The 21182-nt window shown below is 49.9% G+C and overlaps 1 pseudogene; it reads right to left on the reverse strand.

The window, feature by feature from the left end:
- Positions 1-1383: 1383 nt before the first annotated feature.
- Positions 1384-21182, reverse strand: part of LOC139235643 (zinc finger protein 420-like) — a 122278-nt pseudogene continuing 102479 nt past the window's right edge.

The raw sequence follows: 21182 nt of genomic DNA on the forward strand, positions 1-21182 counted from the left end.
GCTGGTTTAAGTTTATATCCAGGCAGAAAATCTATTTAATAAAAGCCTGTAGGCCGATGAGACACTGTTCAGGTGCCAATGTGCTGCTGGTTTGTCCGGAATTTGGCCTGTAATGGAAAATAACTGAACATTTCTCCCAGTGTAACCTTTGCTGTAATGAAATATGTATTTTAATAAGCATCACGTCCTTGCTCATGTCTGCTGCAATTGAGTAGCAAGGGGATGTGTGAAGAGATGATGTTTGCATGGAGATGTGAAACAAGGAAACGGTATCTGATGTGGCAGTGACACAGCCTTGTGGTCACAGGCAGAACCATGCACCGATATCCTTGTGCTTATGGTTTGAGCAGGGTTCGTTCATGAATGCTCAAGCTGAGAGGTGCCAGGGATCAGGAGCAGCGGCAGTAAATAAAATCTAAATGTAAATTCTGATGTAGTTTATCTTCAATTATTCCTATTTTAATGGCTTTTGCTGAATGTGTCCCATGCCAAGTGCCAGGATATTAGATCAGGCCCACCCTCGAAAATGAGTTTGACACCCTGAGGTAGACAATGTCAACCGGATTCCCCCATCCACCAAACTAACAACTTCTTTACAAACTCAAGCTAGTTTGTAAGACGTGACCATGTTTACCGGAATCCATGTTCAGTATCTCTAATGGCCCCTTCACTTTCCACATGATGGAAAACTGCATCTCTCTGGATCCCTTCAAGCACCTTCCCAGTGATCGAGGTCACGTTGATGGACCTTCAGTTTCCGAGCTCTGACTTGTGCACAATTGAAAAATGGGAACTACATGTGTTACCTTCCAATCTCAGGGAACAACCCATGAATCTACTGAGCTGTTGGCGATATGGGCAAGAGGCTGGCAGAGCACCCGTCCCAGCTCTTTTAACCCCCTTGGGTGGATATCATCCGCACCTTACACTGTCAAGATTTACCCGCACGGGTTGCTGTCAGTGAAGAGAGATGAGAAAGAACAAAGTGCATTTGCCGCTCTCAGTATGACCCTGAAGGACTGTGCCCATGCTGAAGTTCTTCACCCATATGATCCTCCCCCCAGATTGTCCTCTCTGAGCTCCAGCCAGGTGATGCTAAACACTCGGGTGGGAAAGAGAAAAGCCTGCAGCAATGTGTTGAAAGCAACACGAATTTATTTGTCTATATCTCGAATATTAAACTCCTGTCCAGTTAAAGGAATTTTCATCAGCGGAAACAAACCCCAATTGTCAGAATGAACATGGTTCAGTCGGGTTGTGATTAACAGCAGCAATAACAGCATCATCCAACCTCTACAAACATTTGTGAACTCGCTGGTGCCTCAACAGATGGGATGACTGAGTGAATCCCTTCCCACATTCAGAGCAAGTGAATGGCCTCTCCCCAGTGTGAATTCGCTGGTGCCTCAACAGATGGGATGACCGAGTGAATCCCTTCCCACACTCAGAGCAGGTGAATGGCCTCTCCCCAGTGTGAACTCGCTCGTGCCTCAACAGGTGCGATGACTGAATGAATCCCTTCCCGCACTCATAGCAGGTGAACGGCCTCTCCCCGGTGTGAATTCGCTGGTGCGCCAGCAGGTTGGATGACTCATTGAATCCCTTCCCACACTCAGAGCAGCTGAACGGCCTCTCCCCAGTGTGAATTCGCTGGTGTGTCAGCAGGGCGGATGACTGAGTGAATCCCTTCCCACACACGGAACAGGTGAACGGCCTCTCCCCAGTGTGAATTCGCTGATGTATCAGCAGGTTGGATGACTGAGTGAATCCCTCCTGACACTCAGAGCAGGTGAATGGCCTCTCCCCAGTGTGAACTCGCTGGTGTGTTTCCAGCTGGGACAGGTAGTTGAAACGTTTCCCACAGTCCCCACATTTACACAGTTTCTCCCCAGTGTGACTGCGCTTGTGTCTCTCCAGGTTGGATGATCGGCTGAAGCCTTGTCCACACACAGAGCATGTGTACACTTTCTCCCCGCTATGAACAGTGCTTTTTGCATCCATAGTTGCTGGATGATATTCCATTCCCGATGAATCGAGTGACTTCGTCAGATGTTAATGTGATGTTTGAGCCTCCGGTCGATAAAGCCTCCCCTTTTAATACCCTGTAAAGTGAATTTCAGTCAAGAAAAAGGGTGGATGAGAGAGATCCCACAAAAACACAAAGGCACTTTGAGAAATTGAGCTTAATGAACTTGGTAATTTCTGGCACCAGCACTAGAAATAGTAACCATGAAAGCTGCAGTTTGTGGTAAAACCTAACTGGTTCATTAATGTCCTTCAGGAAAGGGAACCCGCCTCCATTGACAGCCCCACATGGGGAATTGTTGGTCCCACTGGGCACAGAAATATTGGGGGTGAAACCTAGCAGCTTCTCCTCCATCTCCACTCCAGCTCAAACAGATGCAACAAACAGACCCACACAGGAGACCAGGTATCCAAAGCGTCTTCCTAATATTTGCAGCATAGTTGAGAGGCGATTTATTCTAAATTGCCATTGATTTGTAGACTTGAGATTCTAGATTTGGCTTTGTACCGGAATCCAGGTCAGCGATTGGAGCATGGACAGGATCATCAGAATGGCCCATGTACAGCAGGTGGTGCGGCAAGCAGCAGAGGAGTGGTGAGGTCGGAGTGGAGTAGCACCGGGAGATCGGGGCTGAGAGATTGTGGCCCACAAGAGGCGAGAGTTGGGGGCTGAGAGATTCGGGCCAAGGAGAGGGAAGAGTTCGGAATGGAGAGATTGGGGCCAAGGAGAGGTGAGTGTTCGAAATGGAGGGATTGGGGCCAAGGAGAGGTGAGTGTTCGGGGAGGAGAGATTGGGGCCAAGGAGAGATGAGAGTTCAGGGCGGAGAGATTGGGGCCCAGGAGAGGTGAGGGATCGGAGCGGTGAGATTGGGGCCCACAAGCGGCGAGCGTTCAGGGCGGTGAGATTGGGCCCCACGAGAGGCGAGAGTTCAGGGGGGGAAGAGATTGGGGCCCACGAAAGGCGAGAGTTCGGGGCGGAGAGATTGGGCCCCACAAGAGACAAGAGTTTGGGGCGGAGAGATTGGGGCAACAAGAGGCGCGAGTTCGGGGCCCGGGATAGGCAAGGGCCCAGGGACAGCATGGGCCAGACCACACTGCGATCTATGGGCAGTAGGAGTATGTGCCCCAGGTCTGCGCAGCGAAACTTGGTCTCCAGTCGTCTTGGTTAACCTTTGCCACTGGACCAAGACCTCACTCTGTCCAGCCCGTGTGGTGGCTGGTGTGCAACGGACACACGCGTTAAAAGAATCCACGCACAGGCATCTCCCACCCTTCAATATGTAGTTCGGGACCTGGAATATCAAGTCTCATATTGAAACATCTGTGAACTCATCACTTTTTGGTGTGGAAGTGGGTCATCCTCGATTCAAGGGATGCCGAATACTATACTGTTCAGGAGACCAGGGAGTGACTTCCGCATCCAGCACACACCCTGATACGGAGCGGCTGGGAATTGCTGGGCATGCTGTATTTCATGGTGTGGGGGAGGCACTGCCCCTGGGGTTTGCTGGTGCCGGGCCCGGAGGCTTTGACACGCAGGCTGAGAGCCGCAATCGGTGTTGCCCGGGGCCTGAGAGCCACTCTCGGTGTTGACCGGGGCCTGAGTGCCGCACTCTATGATGCATGGGGCCTGTTGCATGAGGCCTGGGAGCCACAATCGGTGCTGCCCGGGACTGAGAGTCACACTCGGTGTTGCCTGGCGCCTGAGAGCCACATTTGGTGATGCTGATGCCATGCTCGCTCCAATCAGTCCCCGGCTCTCCAGGGACCAGGCCTACCCACGTTGCCCCCCTGCTGATGGAGATAGGGTGTATTCTGCCAGGCGGAGCACTCTGGGTAAGATCATCTGCCATTATCACAGAGAGTACGGCACAGGAGGCCATGCAGCCCATCCTGTCTGTGCCGGCTCTTTGGTGGAGCTGTTCAATGAGTCTCACTCCTCTGCACTTTACCCATTACTAGATATATTTTTCCCAGCAAGTATTTATCCAATTCCCTTTTAAAAGTTATAATTCAATCTGCTTCCACCACCCTTTCAGACCGTTCAATCTGGATTGGAACAATTTGCTGAGTAACAAATGATCCCACATCTCAACTCTCGTTATTTTGCCAATCATCGGAAGTTTGGCTCCTCTGGTTACTTTCCCTCATGCCACTGGAAACACTTTCTCCATATTTACTCTATCTAAATCGTTCATAATTTTGTACATCTCCATCAAATCTCCTTTTACCCTTTCCTGCTCTCTGGAGAAAACTTCACCAGGCTCTCCACATCACGGAAGTCCCATCTCCCTGGTACCATTCCTTCTGCACCTTCTCTAAAAGCTTGCCATCATTATGAAAGTTTGGAGCCCAAACTTGAACACAATTCTCCAGCTGAGGCCTTACCAGTGTTTTATAAAGGTTTAGCAAATTAAACATCAAATGCTGATATTTCTCTGATGTGCTTTAAAGGGCGATGTCCATCTAGTCAGTTGGATGTGTCAATGAGACTGTGAACCTAAAGAAGTGCATTTACAGTGGAGAGCCAGGGACATGCCGTGTAACCGGGCGCAAACAGTCCTGCACAGCCCACACTTCACTTGTTTCCCATTTGGCATGAAAGTAATGTGTTAATTGCAAAAATTCATTTGATTTGATTTCAAATAGTTTAGGATAGAAATTTAATCATGTTTCTATGATTTTTCCCCAACTCAGATTCAAGGCCTCAATTTTTCTCTTCATCTGTGTCGTCACAGGATTCCAAACCCGAGACTGTACATTGGGATTCCAATCCTGGGACTGCACATGGGGATTCGAACCCTGGGAGAGTACTTGGGCATTCTAACATTGGGAGAATACATGGGGATTCTAACCCTGGGACCATACATGGGGGATCTAGCCCAGGCACTGTAAATGGGGATTCTAACCCTGGGACTGTACATGGGGATTTTATCCCTGAGCGAGTATGTGGGCATTCTAACCCTAGGAGAGTACATGGGGAATCTAACTATGGGACGGTATATGGGGATTCTAACGCTGGCATTGTACATGGGGATTCTAACACTGGGAATGTACATGGTGTCCAGGCATTCGGGCCCCCTTCAGAGATGACTGAGCCTCTACTTCCCCGCAGTGCTCCAGGTGTGGTCTAGCCAGGGCTTTGTGCAGCTGCAGAGGGATGGCAGCACCATGGAACACTATGAAGGCAGGTAGCTTACTACTGACTTTCATTTTAAACTTTTAATCAACTTGTGAAAATTTTTAAAACTTCAATAGAAACTTTTAAACAACTTGGGGAAATTTTTGAAACCTCTGGAGAAAATTTTAAATAACTTGGAAAACCTTTTTTAAAACTTTGGGAGAAAATTTTAAAACTTCTGAAGAAACTTTTAAACAACGTGGAGGAACGTTTAAGAATAATTTTATTTTAAAAATGTTTTATTAAGCAATTGAATACTGTACCCCAATCTAAATAGAAAATAGTTTGGTGTGTTTTATTAGCATCATTTTCAGCCATTTGAAACCAGATTACTCACGACGACGCCCAGCAAGCAGGTGTGCCTCCGACCCGGCGACCGTGACATCACCCGGTCCCTCCTGCGGCGGGCCTACATCCCTCCAGCGGCGGGTTTTCATCCCTCCAGCAGCGGGCCTACATGTCTCTCCTCATCGATGGCTGGTGGCCTGGCTATGATTCTTTCACCCTCCTACTCCTTGCTGGCCTCCCACTTGGAACTCCAGCGGACAACTGACTTCCTAATGCCTGCCCCGAACCAAGCCTCGGACCACTTACCAACAAGGGTGTAACTCAGCACCGAGCTTGCAGCCAACATTTCACCTTCGGCAATTAGGCTCATACAGAAGTGCCTGGTCTCCAGTCGTCTTGGATCCCTTGCCACTGGACCAAGACCTTGCTCAGCTATGCCACCCCACGTTAAATGAACTCACACACAGGCATCTTCCACTCCGTTAACATGAAGGTATGGACCTGAAACGTCAGGACTTCCATTGTACAACTCCAACAGCAACAGGCCAGAATGCCACACCATCATAATTGCCCGGGAACATAGAAGCTTTGACATCGACATCGCCACCCTAAGCGAGATCCGGCAGGCAGGGGAAGGCCAGCTCAAGGAACAAGATGGAGGTTACACCTTTTTCTGGAAAAGAAAAGAGAGGAAGAACTCCACCTTCATAAAGTCGGCTTCGCCATCAAAAGGAGCTGGTCGACAGCCGCAAGGACACCCCCTGTGGGGTTAACAAACGCCTCTTGACTCTTCAACTCACCCAAACTTCTTCACCCAGAGAGTGGTGAACCTGTGGAATTCTCGACCACAGAAAGTAGTTGAGGCCAATTCACTAAATATATTCAAAAGGGAGTTAGATGAAGTCCTTACTACTCGGGGGATCAAGGGTTATGGCGAGAAAGCAGGAAGGGGGTACTGAAGTTTCATGTTCAGCCATGAACTCATTGAATGGCGGTGCAGGCTAGAAGGGCTGAATGGCCTGCTCCTGCACCTATTTTCTATTCCGGAACCAATGCGCAACAGTCATCGGTGCGTATGCCCCAACAGTCGATTCAATAGAGGAGACCAAAGAGGGTTTTTATTCCAACCTCGAAACATCCCTGTCCTGCGTCCCTGCAGGTGACAAACTGAACCTCTTAGGTGACTTCAACGCCAGGGTCGACAAAGACACAGTCCTCTGGGGAGGCATGATTGGCAGTGAGGGGGTAGGGAAGGCCAACTCCAGTGGTACCCTAATCCTGACAAACTGTCAAGAACATGAACTTCTCATCACCAACACCTTGTTCCACCAGAGGGACAAATAGAAGGCATCGTGGCAACACCTTCGCTCCAAACACTGGCACCTGCTCGACTATGTCATCGTCCGAGCCAGGGATCGTGAGGGTGTGCGAATCACCCGCGCCATGACAGGAGCTGACGACTGCTGGACGGACGACCGCCTGATCCATCATCGACATTAACATAGCCCCAAAGCGGAGGGGACAGCAGAAGCAGTGCCACAAGAAAGTCAATGCCGGGGCACTTAAAGACCCAGCTAAGAGAGCCCTATACAGCCAACGCTTCAGAGCTAACCTGTCGTGTCTTGATGACGCTGAGATGCTGAATGCCCACAGCGCTTGGTCTGCCCTCCAGGCATCCATAACCAGTGCCTGTGCAGAGACACTTGGTCATTCAACCAGAACACACCAGGACTGGTTTGATGAGAATTATCAGGTGATCCAAGAATTAATATTTCTGAGCCTCAAGCAGCAACCCAACTCAGGAGCAGCAAAGCAACATTACAGGCGGCTCAAAGCTGAGATCCAACAAAAAACCTGAGACCTAAAGAACAGATGGTGGATGGAGAAAGCACAGGAGATACAATAACTGGCCAACAGCCATGATGTGCGAGGATTCTTCATATCAGTCAAGGCCACCTACGGTTCAAACTCCCAAGGCACCACCCCACTGCTGGCCAAGAATGGGGAAACACTCATCAAGTACACCGAGGTTGTCGAGGCCCGCTGGAAGGAGCACTTCGAAGATCTCCTCAATCGAGATTCTGACTTTGACTCGAGTGTTCTCGACTCCATCCCACAGCATGCGATCCGCCCCCACTTCAGTGAAACAACAACGTTGCACGAGGTAGGAAAAGCCATAAGACAGCTCAAGAACAACAAGGCTAAGGGAGCGGATGGAATCCCTACTGAGGCGCTAATGCATGGCCTCATCTCGCTCATCTGGAGGGAGGAGAGCATGACGGGAGATCACAGAGATGCAGTGATCGTGACCATCTTTAAAAAAGGGGGGCAAGTCCAACTGCAGCATCTACAGAGGAATCTCCCTGCTAATCAGCCACTGGGAAAGTTTTTGCCAGGGTCCTCTTCAACCGTCTTCTCCCTGTGGCTGAGGAGCTCCTCCTGGAGTCACAGTGCCCCACGGGGCACATCGGACATGATCTTTGCAGCGCGACAGCTGCAGGAAAAATGCAGGGACCAGCGCCAACTGTGATACATGGGCTGTTTCAACCTTCCAAAGAGATTTGTCACTGTAAACCATGAGGCTCTATGGAGCATCCTCCTCCATTTCGGATGCCCTCAAAAATTTGTCAACATCCTTCACCTGCTCCACGACGACATGCAGGCCATAATCCTTACCAACTGATCCATTACAGACCCAATCCACGTCCGGACCGGGGTCAAACAGGGCTGCGTCATCGCTCCCATCCTCTTCTCAATCTTCCTCACTGCCATGCTCTAACTCACAGTCAACAATGGAACAAAACTACAGAACCAGCAGGAAGCTGTTTAATCTTTGCCCCCTCTGGTACAAAGTCCAAGATAACCCCAACCTCTGTTGTTGAGCTACAGTATGTGGACAACGCCTGCGTCTGTGCACATTCTGAGGCTGAACTCCAGGATATAGTTGATGTATTTACTGAGGAACACGAAAGCATGGGCCTTACGCTAAATATCCATAAGACAAAGATCATCCACCAGCCTGTACTCGATGCACAACACTGCCACCCAGTCATCAAGATCCATGGCATGGCCCTCGACAACATGGAGCATTTCCCATACCTCGGGAGCGTCTTATCAACAAAAGCCGACATTGATGATGAGATTCAACACCACCTCCAGTGCGGCAGTGCATCCTTCAGCCAGCGGAGGAAAAGAGTGCTCAAAGACCAGGCCTTCAATGCTACCACCAAGCTCATGGTCTACAGGGCTGTAGTAATACCTACCATCCTGAATGGCTCAAGACATGGACTATGTACAGTAGACACCTCAAGTCGCTGGAGATATATCACCAACGATGTCTCTGCAAGATCCTACAAATCCCCTGGGACGACAGACACATCAACATCAGCGTGCTAATCTAGGATAACATCCCCAACATTGAAGCACTGACCACACTCGATCAGCTCCGCTGGGCAGGCAAATTAGTTTTCATGCCAGACATGAGACTCCCGAAGCAAGTGCTCTATGCGGAGGTCTTTCATGGTAAACGAGCCAAAGGTGGGCAGCGGAAACGTTGCAAGGACACCCTCAAAGCCTCCCTGATAAAGTGCAACATCCCCACTGACACCGAGGAGTCCCTGGCCAAAGACCGCCCTAAGTGGAGGAAGTGCTTCCGGGAGGGCGCTGAGCACCTCGAGTCTCAATGCAGAGAGCATGCAGAAATCAAGCGCAGGCAGCGGAAAGAGCGTGCGGCAAACCAGTCCCTCCCACCACTTCCCTCAACGACTATCTGTCCCACCTGTGACAGAATCTGTGGCTCTCGTATTCGACTGTGCAGCCGCCAATAAACTCACTTCAGGAGTGGAAGCAAGTCTTCCTCGATTCCGAGGGACTGCCTATGATAATGATGAGATGGGGATTCTAACCCTGGGACTGAACATGGGAATTCGAACCCAAGGAGTGAATATTTCTGGGCCTTCTCTGTTACAATTATGTAGGACTTAAACCATAAGGTCGGTACTCAGCATCGCCTTTAGGGGAGATGTTGAGAAATTCGAGGTGTGGAGAGTGAGAATAAAATATCTGAAAAAAACTTTACCCACTGGGACCCGGTTGGAAACAGACAATGACATCGCTCACTTTGTTCCTGAACCAAGATGGCCGCGCATGCGTGGTGCGACTCACCAAATCAAGAAGGCGGAGCGCAGAACCCGGCTTCCTGCACAAAGATGGCCGCCGTTAGACTGGGCCTTTGACCGGAAAAAAAGACCCGAAGCTGCAACCGCCGATATTCCGGTTTTTATTCCGGGCTGGCGGCGGGCATCGCTGGTTTATGAAGCCTCCCGCGCCACCCGCTGGTCCATTGCTCCCCTCCACCCGCTCAAATTGAGCGCTTCTGCGGAGGGCATGTTCCCCATTTCTCCTTCGCCACTACATTCGCCGCGCATGCTCCAAACACAGCCAGGACACGCGCCTGCGCACTGAACTCCTGAAGTCTGGGTTCGGCATTTTCTTGCCCGTGCTGCATATTGGGTAAATACGCCGCCATTGCAATACTGCGTTGGTGAATAGAACAGGATTTACTGGGATTGCATTGGGCATTGAACCATATTCATTCTGGCAGTTATTGTTTGTTTCTGCTGATCTTAATAACCCCTATATCTGCGCTGGAGATTAATGTTCTATATTAATGTCCTGTGATAGTTTGAACTGGTGCTCTCCTCTCTCTATCCTGCGACAGTTGGAGCTGGTGCTTTCCACTCTCTCGTCCTGTGATACTTGGAGCTGGTGCTCTCCACTCTCTCTCCTGCGACAGTTGGAGCTGGTGCTCTCGACTCTCCCGTTGGTGCAAGAGGGAGGGCTTTAGTTTCCTGAACAATTGGGACCGCTTCTGGAGAAGGTGGGACTTGTACAAGTCGGGACAGGATACACCTCTAGAGCGACGGGACCAATGTTCTCACGGGTGATTTTGACAGTACAGTTGGGAGGGCTTTAAACTCGCTTGGCAGTGTGTTGGGAACCCAGGAGGGGTCTCTGAGCTAGTTAGAGTGGGTGAGAGCTCAGATGAACAGAACTCCAAGAAAGAATGCAAAAGCCAGGAGGCAACAAAGCAGATTAGCACTGGTGGAAGTGTAAACCACAAGGTGATAAGAAGGGACAATATGTATGAATATAAAGGGGCTGCAGGAGGCGTCAAAACTAAAAAATCATGGTTTAAAAACTAGTATTAAAAATCTCTACTAAAACGCACGAAGTATTCGAAATAATGTAAATGAGTTGACAGCACAAAGCATTACAAATGGGTGTGATTTGGTGGCCATTACAGAAACGTGGTTACAGGGTGGCCAAGACTGGGAATTAAACATGCAGGGGTATCTGACAATTCGGAAAGATAGACAAGAAAGGAAAGGAGGTGTGTTAGCTCTGTTAATAAAGGATGATATCAGGGCAGTTGTGAGAGATGATATTGGCTCTAATGAACAAAATGTTGAATCATTGTGAGTGGAGATTAGAGATAGTAAGGGGAAAAAGTCACTGATGGGCGTAGTTTATAGGCCCCCAAATAATAACTTCACGGTGAGGTGGACAATAATCAAGGGAATAATGGAGGCATGTGAAAAAGGAACAGCAGTAATCATGGGGGATATTAACCTACATATTGATTGGTCAAATCAAATCACACGGGGTCGCCTTGAGGAGGAATTCATAGAATGCATACGGGATTGTTTCTTAGAACAGTATGTTACAGAACCTACAAGGGAGCAAGCTATCTTAGATCTGGTCCTGTGTAATGAGACAGGAATAATAAACGATATCCTAGTAAAAGATTCTCTCGGAATGAGTGATCACAGTATGGTTAATTTTGTAATACAGATTGAGGGTGAGGAAGTCGTGCCTCAAACGAACGTACTATGCTTAAACAAAGGGGACTAGAGTGGGATGAGGGCAGAGTTGGCTAAAGTAGACTGGGAACAGAGACTAAACGGTGGCACAATTGAGGAACAGTGGAGGACTTTTAAGGAGCTCTTTCATAGTGCTCAACAAAAATATATTCCAATGAAAAAGAAGGGTGGTAAGAGAAGGGATAACCAGCCGGGGATAACCAAGGAAATAAAGGAGAGTATCAAATTAAAAACCAATGCGTATAAGGTGGCCAAGATTAGTGGGAAACTAGAAGATTGGGAAAATTTTAAACGACAGCAAAGAATGACTAAGAAAGGAATAAAGAAGGGGAAGATAGATTACGAATGTAAACTTGTGCAAAACATAAAAACAGATAGTAAAAGCTTTCACAGATATATAAAATGGAAAAGACTGTCTAAAGTAAATGTTGGTCCCTGAGAAGATGAGAAAGGGGATTTAATAATGGGAAATGTGGAAATGGCTGAGACCTTAAACAATTAATTTGCTTCGGTCTTCACAGTGGAAGACACAAAAACCATGCCAAAAATTGCTGGTCACGGGAATGTGGGAAGAGAGGACCTTGAGATAATCACTTTCACTAGTGGGGTAGTGCTGGGCAGGCTAATGGGACTCACGGTAGACACGTCCCCTGGTCCTGATGAAATGCATCCCAGGGTATTAAAAGAGATGGCGGAAGTTATAGCAAATGCTTTCGTTATAATCTACCAAAATTCTCTGGATTCTGCGGAGGTGCCATCGGATTGGAAAGCAGCTAATGTAACGCCTCTGTTTAAAAAAGGGGGCTGACAAAAAGCCGGTAACTATAGGCCGATTCGTTTAACATCTGTAGTGGGGAAAATGCTTGAAGCTATCATTAAGGAAGAAATAACGGGACATTTATATAGGGATAGTGCAATCAAGCAGACACAAGATGGATTCATGAAGGGGAAATGACGTGTAACTAATTTATTGGAATTCTTTGAGGATACAAAGAGCATGATGGATAGAGTTGTACCGATGGATGTGGTGTATTTAGATTTCCAAAAGGCATGCAATAAGGTGTCATACAAAAGGTTACTGCAGACGATAAATGTACGCGGATTCAGAGGAAATGTATTAGCATGGATCGAGAATTGGCTGGCATACAGAAAGCAGAGAGTCGGGTTAAATGGGTCCTTTTTGGGTTGGAACTCGGTGGTTAGTGGTGTGCCACAGGGATCAGTGCTGGGACCACAACTGTTTACAATATACATAGATGACTTGGAAGAAGGGACAGAGTGTAGTGTAACAAAATTTGCAGATGACACAACGATTAGTGGGAAAGCGGGTTGTGTGAGGACACAGAGAGGCTGCAAAGAGATTTAGATAGGTTAAGCGAATTGGCTAAGGTTTGGCAGATGGAATACAATGTCGGAAAATGTGAGTTCATCCACCTTGGGACAAAAAACAGTAAAAGGGAATTTTATTTGAATGGGGAGAAATTACAACATGCTGCAGTGCAGAGGGACCTGGGGGTCCTCGTGCATGAAACACTTTTTGGATAAAGAACATGACAGTTCACGCAGCGAATTAACTGACCACGGTAGGACTCGAACCTGCAAACATCTGATAATATCACAGATACAATCGCAGTTAGACGCCTTTCCCATTAGGCCACACGGCCTTGTCCTCGTGCATGAAACTCTTTTAGGAGTCTACCTGCAAAACATAAACAACATTAAACTGTGCCACCCGACCTGGGTGACACAGCAGACATTTTCAAGCCCCTTTTTTTTGGTTTTTTTTTTTTTTGGTTTTTTTTTTTTTTTTTTTTTTTTTTTTTTTTTTTTTTTTGGCGCTAAAATCAAATTTTTCCAGTGCCCCCTATAAAAGGAGAGGGGGACACTAAAAACACCGGCAATTAAAACAAATTAAACTTTAAAACGTAAAATCAAATTAAAATTTGGTTGCCGGGCGTGATGATGCACTCCAGTCCCTCCGGTGCCCACCTCTCGCGGAAGGCCGCGAGCGTACCGGTGGACACCGCGTGCTCCATCTCCAAGGACACCCTGGATCGGATGTAAGAGCGGAAGAGAGGCAGGCAGTCAGGTTGAACGACCCCCTCGACCGCCCGCTGCCTGGACCGGCTGATGGCACCCTTGGCCGTGCCCAGGAGCAGTCCTACGAGGAGGCCCTCGGACCTACCCGCTCCCCTCCGCACAGGGTGCCCAAAGATCAGGAGAGTGGGACTGAAGTGCAGCCAGAATTTCAGGAGCAGCCCCTTCAAATAGTGGAACAGGGGCTGCAACCTCGTGCATTCAATAAAAACATGGAACACGGACTCCTCCAGACCGCAGAAATTGCAGGCGGCTTGGGAGTCCGTGAACCGGCTTAAAAATTTGTTGCACGGCACTGCTCCGTGCACCACCCTCCAGGCCAAGTCCCCGATGAATAGTGGGAGGACCCCTGCGTAGAGTGCCCTCCATCGGGGACCCCCGCCTCCTCCGGACGGCAAGATGGTACGCCATGGCGTGTCCGGACGGCCGGCGAGGATGGCAAAGTTGAGGGTGTCCTCGTGCATGAATCCCCAAAAGTTGGTTTGCAGGTGCAGCAGGTAATCAGGAAGGCGAATGGAATGTTGGCCTTCATTGCGAGAGGGATGGAGTACAAAAGCAGGGAGGTACTGCTGCATCTGTACAGGGTATTGGTGAGGCCGCACTTGGAGTACTGCGTGCAGTTTTGGTCACCTTTCTTAAGGAATACTTTGGAAGGGGTACAGAGACGATTCACGATGCTGATTCCGGAGAAGAGGGGGTTACCTTATGATGATGGATTGAGTAGACTGGGTCTTTACTCGTTGGAGTTCAGAAGGATGAGGGGTGATCTTATAGAAACATTTAAAATAATGAAGGGGATAGACAGGATAGAGGCAGAGAGGTTGTTTCCACTGGTCGGGGAGACTAGAACTAGGGGGCACAGCCTCAAAATACGGGGAAGCCAATTTTAAACCGAGTTGAAAAGGAATTTGTTCTCCCAGAGGGTTGTGAATCTGTGAAATTCTCTGCCCAAGGAAGCAGTTGAGGCTAGCTCATTGAATATATTCAAATCACAGATCGATAGATTTTTAACCAGTCAGGTAATTAAGGGTTATGGGGAGCGGGCAGGTAAGTGGAGCTGAGTCCACGGCCAGATCAGCCGTGATCTTGTTGGGTGGCGGAGCAAGCTCGAGGGACTAGATGGCCCACTCCTGTTCCTAATTCTTATGTTCTTTTGTTATTATGTTCTTATTAATGTTGGGGAAGTCCAGAACCAGGGGTTACAGTCTTAGGATAAGGGTAAGCCATTTAGGACCGAGATGAGGAGAAACCTCTTCAGCCAGAGAGTGGTGAACCTGTGGAATTCTCTACCACAGAAAGTTGTTGAGGCCAATTCACTAAATATATTGAAAGAGGAATTAGATGTAGTCCTTACTACTAGGGGGATCAAGGTGTATGGTGAGAAAACAGGAAGTGGATACTGAAGTTGCATGTTCAGCCATGTACTCATTGCAGGCTCGAAGGTCTGAATGGCCTACTCCTGCACCTATTTTCTATGTTTCTATGTTTCTATAAATATTGAATAAATCAGCTTGGTTCAAAGACAGTGTGTCGAATGTTTGATTTCTCCATAATAATAACTAATTAATGTTCTGTTACCGACTGTTCCATTTTGAAGCCTTTTCTTACTGTAGATTATTTCACTTCTCCCCTAGTTGATCTTTTATGATATCAAATCCCAAGGTTGTTCTCTTTGAGTATACGGCTTGTGGGTGTCAGAAACTGAACCGAAATGTTTGACATTACACTCATATGACATTCCTTTCAAGCAACCATTGAAAGAACTATGTTGCTTAAGACTGGAAATCTATTATTTTGTACATTGTTTAACGCTTTTTGAATGTGGTTACTATATGTAATCGTCTTTGAAATGTGTGATCTTTTTAACTGTCTTTCCTGATTTAATAGTTTTGTTGATATAATTTCTTGTTACTAACATAGCTTGCAGAATTTCTTGCATCAAGATAATTGTTGAAATACTTCCATTATCGGGTCTTTAGCTCCTCCACTGATCCCTGTGAACAACCTTTGATTCGGGACTGGGTTTGGGCGCGGGTTTAGTGTTTAGTGGTTGTGGTTATTTGTTAGGATTGGGGTTAGTGGTTGGGATCGTCAGTAGGATATTAGGCACCTTGGAATCCCTGGCCAAAGTCCACCATAAGCGAAGGAAGAGCATCCAGGAGGGCACTGAACACATCGAGTCTCATCGCCGAGAGCATGCAGAAAACAAGCGAAGGTAGCGGAAGGAGCATCTGGCAAAGCAGACTCCTCACCCAGACTTTCCATCAACGACTGTCTGTCCCACCAGTGACAGTGACTATAATTCCCATATTGCACTGTACAATCACCTGAGAACTCACTTTTAGAGTGGAAGCATTTCTTCCTCAATTTCGAGGGATTGTCTATGATGATGATGATGAGGCTTAGGAGATAGTAATTCTCTGAACACCTCGAGTCTCAACGCCGAGAGCATGCAGAAATCAAGTGCAGGCAGCAGAAAGAGCGTACACAAACCAGTCCCACCTACCCGTTCCCTCAACGACTATCTGTCCCATCTGTGACAAGTCAGTGGCTCTCATATTGGACTGTTCAGCCACCACAGCTGGGGGAGGTATATACTGGGATTGGGGTAGGGCACTTTGGCTGAGGAGGCATGCACTGGGACTGGGGTAAGGCACTTCAACTGGGGGAGGCATATACTGGGACTGGGGTAAGGCACTTCAACTGGGGGAGGGATAAACATGCACTGGGGTAAGGCACTTCAACTGGGGGAGGGATAAACTTGCACTGGGGTAAGGCACTTCAACTGCGGGAGGGATAAACTGGCACTGGAGTAAGAAACTTCAGCTGGGGAGCGATAAACTGTGACTGGAGGAAAGGCACTTCAACTGTGGGAGGGATACACTGGGTCTGGAATAAGGCACTTCAACTGCGGGAGGCTTACACCGGGACTGGGCTCAGGCACTTCAGCTGGGGAGGGATACCCTGGGACTCGGGTAAGGCACTACGGCTGGGGGACGCATATAATGGGACTGGGGTAAGGCACTTCAACTGGGGAAGGGATACACTGGACCGGGATAAGGCACTTCAACTGAGGGAGGGATACACTGGCACTGGGGTAAGGCACTTCAACTGGGGGAGGGATACATTGGGACAGGAACAAGGTACTTCAACTGGGGGAGGCAGACACAGGGACTGGGGTAAGGCACTTCAACAGAAGGAGGGTTACACTGGCACTGGGGTAAGGCACTTCAACTGAGGGAGAGATACACTGGCACTGGGGTAAGGCACTTCAACGGAGGGAGGGATACACTGGCACTGGGGTAAGGCACTTCAACTGGGGGATGCTAACACTGGGAGTGGAGTAAGACACTTCAACTGGTGGAGGGATACACAGGGACTGGGGTAAGGCACTTCAACTGGGGGAGGGATTCCCTGGGACTGGAGGAAAGGCACTTCAACTGTGGGAGGGCTACACTGGGTCTGGAATAAGACACTTCAAATGGGGGAGGCATAAACTGGAACTGGGCTGAGGCACTTCAACTGGGGGAGGGATACACTGGGATTGGGGTAAGGCACGACGGTTGGGGGAGGCATGCACTGGGATGGGGTAAAATACTTTCACTGGGGGTAGCTTGCACTCACACTGTGGCAAGGCACTTCAGCTGGGGGAGGCATGCACTGGGACTGGGGTAAGGCACTTTGGCTGGGATAGGCATAAACTGCGACTGCTTTTAGGCACTTTGGTTGCTGGAGGCACATACTGGGACTGGGACAAGGCATTTTGGCTGGGAGAGGCATCTAATGGACTTCGGCTGGCAGAGGCATGCACTCGGACTGGAGTAAGGCACTTCAACTGGTGGAGGCATACACTGGGACTGCGGTTAGGCATTTCAACTGGGAGAGGCATGCACTGGGACTGCAGTAAGGCACTTCATCTGGTGGAGGGATACACTGGGACTGGGGTAAGGCACTTTGGCTTGTGGAGGCATTCACTGGGACTGGTTTAAGGCACTTTGGCTGGGTGAGGCATATACTGGGACTGGGGTAAGGCACTTCGGCTGGGGGAAGCATGCACTGGGTCTAGGGTAATGTACTTCAACGGCTGGAGAGATACAGTGGGACTGGGGTAAGGCACTTCGGCTGGGGGAGGAATACACTGGGACTAGGGTAACGCACTTCAACAGGGGGAGGGATACCTGGGACTTGTGTAATGTACTTCAACTGGTGGAGGCATGCACTGGGACTGCGGTAAGGCACTTTAGCTTGGGGAGGTATTCACTGGGACTGGTTTAAGGCACTTTAACTGGTGGAAGGATACACTGGGACTGTGGTAAGGCACTTCAACTGGGGGACGCTAACACTGGGACTGGGCTAAGGCACTTCAACTGGTGGAGGCATGCACTTGGACTGCGGTAAGGCACTTCAACTGGTGGAGGGATACACTGGGACTGGGGTAAGGCACTTTGGCTTGGGGAGGTATTCACTGGGACTGGTTTAAGGCACTTTAACTGGTGGAAGGATACACTGGGACTGTGGTAAGGCACTTCAACTGGGGGATGATAACACTGGGACTGGGGTAAAGTACGTCGGCTGGGGGAGGCATTCACTTGGACTGCGTTAAGGCACTTTGGCTGGGGGAGGCTTGCACTGGGATTGCTGTAAGGCACTTCGGCTGGGGGAGGCATATACTTGGACTGGGGTAAGGCACTTCAGCTGGGGGAGGCATGCACTGTGACTGGGATAAGACATTTCGGCTGGGGGAGGCATGCACTGTGACTGGGATAAGGCACTTCGGCTGGGGGAGGCATATGTTGTGACTGGGGTAAGGGACTTTGGCTGGGGGAGGCATGCAATGGGACTGGGGTCAGGCACTTCAGCTGGGGGAGGCACATACTGTGACTGGGGTAAGGCACCACAGCTGGGGAAGGCATGCACTTGAACTTTGGTGAGGCGCTTCGGCTGGGGGACGCATGTACTGCGACTGGGTTAGGCACTTCGGCTGGGGGAGGCATATACTGAGACTGGGGTAATGCACTTCGGCTGGGATAGGCATATGCTGGGACTGCGGTAAGGCACTTCAACTGGGGTAGGGATACACTGGACTGGGGTAATGCGCTTCAACTGAGGAAGGGATACACTGGCACTGGGGTAAGCCACTTCAACTGGGGGATGCTAACACTGGGACTGGAGTAAGACACTTCAACTGGGGGAGGCATAAACTGGAACTGGGCTAAGGCACTTCAACTGGGGGAGGGATACACTGGGACTGGGATAAGGCACTTCGGCTGGAGGAGGCATGCACTGGGACTAGGGTAAGGCACTTTGGCTGGGGAAGGCATATACTGGGATTAGGGTAAGGCACTTCGGCTGGGCAAGGCATGCACAGCGACTGGGGTAAAATACTTTGGCTGTTGGAGGCATGCACTCACACTGTGACAAGGCACTTCGGCTGGGGGAGGCACGCACTGGGACTGGCGTAAGGCACTTCGGCTGGGGGAGGTGTGCACTGGGACTGGGGTAAGGCACTTCGGCTGGGATAGGCATAAACTGCGACTGGTTTAAGGCACTTCGGTTGTTGGAGGCATATACTGGGACTGGGACAAGGTCCTTTGGCTGGGAGAGGCATGCACTGGCATGGGTGTAAGGGACTTCGGCTGGCAGAGGAGTGCACTCGGACTGGAGTAAGGCACTTCAACTGGTGGAGGCATACACTGGGACTGCGGTTAGGCATTTCAAATGGGGGAGGCATGCACTTTGACTGGGATAAGGCACGTCATCTGGGGAGGGATACAGAGGGACTGGGGTAAGGCAATTCGGCTGGGGGAGGCATTCACTGGGACTGGTGTAAGGCACTTCAGCTGGGGGAGGCATGCACTCTGACTGGGGTAAGGCACTTCGGCTGGGGGAGGCATGAACTGGAACTCGGGTTAGGCAATTCGGCTGGGGGAGCATATATTGGGACTGGGGTAAGGCACTTCGGCTGGGGGAGGCCTGCAATGGGACTGGGGTAAGGCACTTCGGCTGGGGGAGGCATGCACTAGGACTGGGGTAATTTACTTCTGCTGGGGGAGGCATATACTGTGACTGGGGTAAGGCACTTTGGCTGGGGGAGGCATACACTGGGACTGGGGCAAGGCACATTGCCTGGGGGAGGAATATGCTGGGACGGTGGTAAGCCACTTCGGCTGGGGGAGGCATGCACTCTGACTGGGAAAAGGCACTTCGGCTGGGGGAGGCATGTACTGGGACTGGTGTAAGGCACTTCGGCTGGGGGAGGCATACACTGTGACTGGGGTAAAGCACTTCGGCTGGGGGAGGCATTCACTTGAACTTTGGTAAGGCACTTTGGCTGGGGGAGGCATATATAGGGACGGTGGTAAGACACTCACTTCGGATGAGGTAGAAATGCAATGGGACTAGGGTAAGGCACTTTGGCTGGGGGAGGCCTGCACTCTGACTGGGGTAAGGCACTTCGGCTGGGGGAGGCATGCACTCTGATTGGGGTAAGGCACTTCGGCTGGGGGAGGCATGCACTCTGACTGGGGTAAGGCACTTTGCCTGGGGGAGGCATTTACTAGGACTGGGGTAAGGCACTTCAGCTGGGGGAGGCTTATACTGGTACTGGGGTAAGGCACTTTGGCTGTGGGAGGCATATACTTGGACGGTGGTAAGACACTTCGGCGGGAGGAGCAATGCAATGGGACTAGTGTCGGGCACTTCTGCTGGGTGAGGCATGCACTGGGACTGGTGTAAGGCATTCAGCTGGGGGAGGCATATCTTGGGACTGCGGTAACGCCCTTCTGCTGGGGGAGGCATGTATTGGGACTGCGGTAACGCCCTTCTGCTGGGGGAGGCATGTATTGGGACTGGGGTAAAGCATTTCGGCTGGGGGAGGCATGTATTGGGACTGCGGTAACGCCCTTCTGCTGGGGGATGCATGCACTGGGATGGGGGCAAGGTACTTTGGCTGGCCCTTGCTATCTTATGGGGAGCTCTGTCCTCTGTCACTTCAGGAATTCAAAGTGGATCAAGTTACAATTTGCAAAGTCAGTGAGACCTTGGGATGGGCGGTTCCAGTTACACATTCCAGTGAAATCTCAGGGTGTGGCTTATCCTCCAAGGGACCAATCATTGACAAAGGGTGCGGCGTGGCGGCCATTTTGGCAGTACAAATAAGCGCGTTCTTTATTAACCCGCTCCCTCCCTCCGCCCATCTCTTACCTGCTGACTCACCCACTGTGCATGCTCAGCTCACACTGCCCGGTTGATTGACGGCAGCTCCCGACCAATAGGGAGAGTGGGGGCGGGGCTGGAGGACCAGGCAGGCGGTTGATCCTCCAAGCAATTGCAGTGTGCGAGAGGTGGGGCTTGCAGCCCCCAGTGGGCTGGGCTGGGTCTGGATCTCGCTCATTGGCTGAAACTCTGCCCCATTGTTAAAGCTGATGTCCCTCAAACTCCAGGAGGAAATGGGACATTTCTGTCGTGGCTTTAAACAGATGGAACTCTGTGGGGTGGAGGAAACATTGCAGCATTTGGTAGTGACATGGATTCATTCAGGCCAGACAGTGGGGATTATTTCAGGAAATAACACAGTGTAGTTGTTTCTGTTGAAACAGATGAAACCCTGTCATTGTGGAGCAACCACACTTCTCGTGTCCTGGTCAATCACGTGTGCAACAAGTGTCGTCATGGAAGTAAAGGATGGTATCAAATTGGAAAAAATGGCA

Source organism: Pristiophorus japonicus, chromosome 23 (genome assembly GCF_044704955.1).
Source record: "Pristiophorus japonicus isolate sPriJap1 chromosome 23, sPriJap1.hap1, whole genome shotgun sequence".
Classification (NCBI taxonomy): Eukaryota; Metazoa; Chordata; class Chondrichthyes; family Pristiophoridae; genus Pristiophorus; species Pristiophorus japonicus.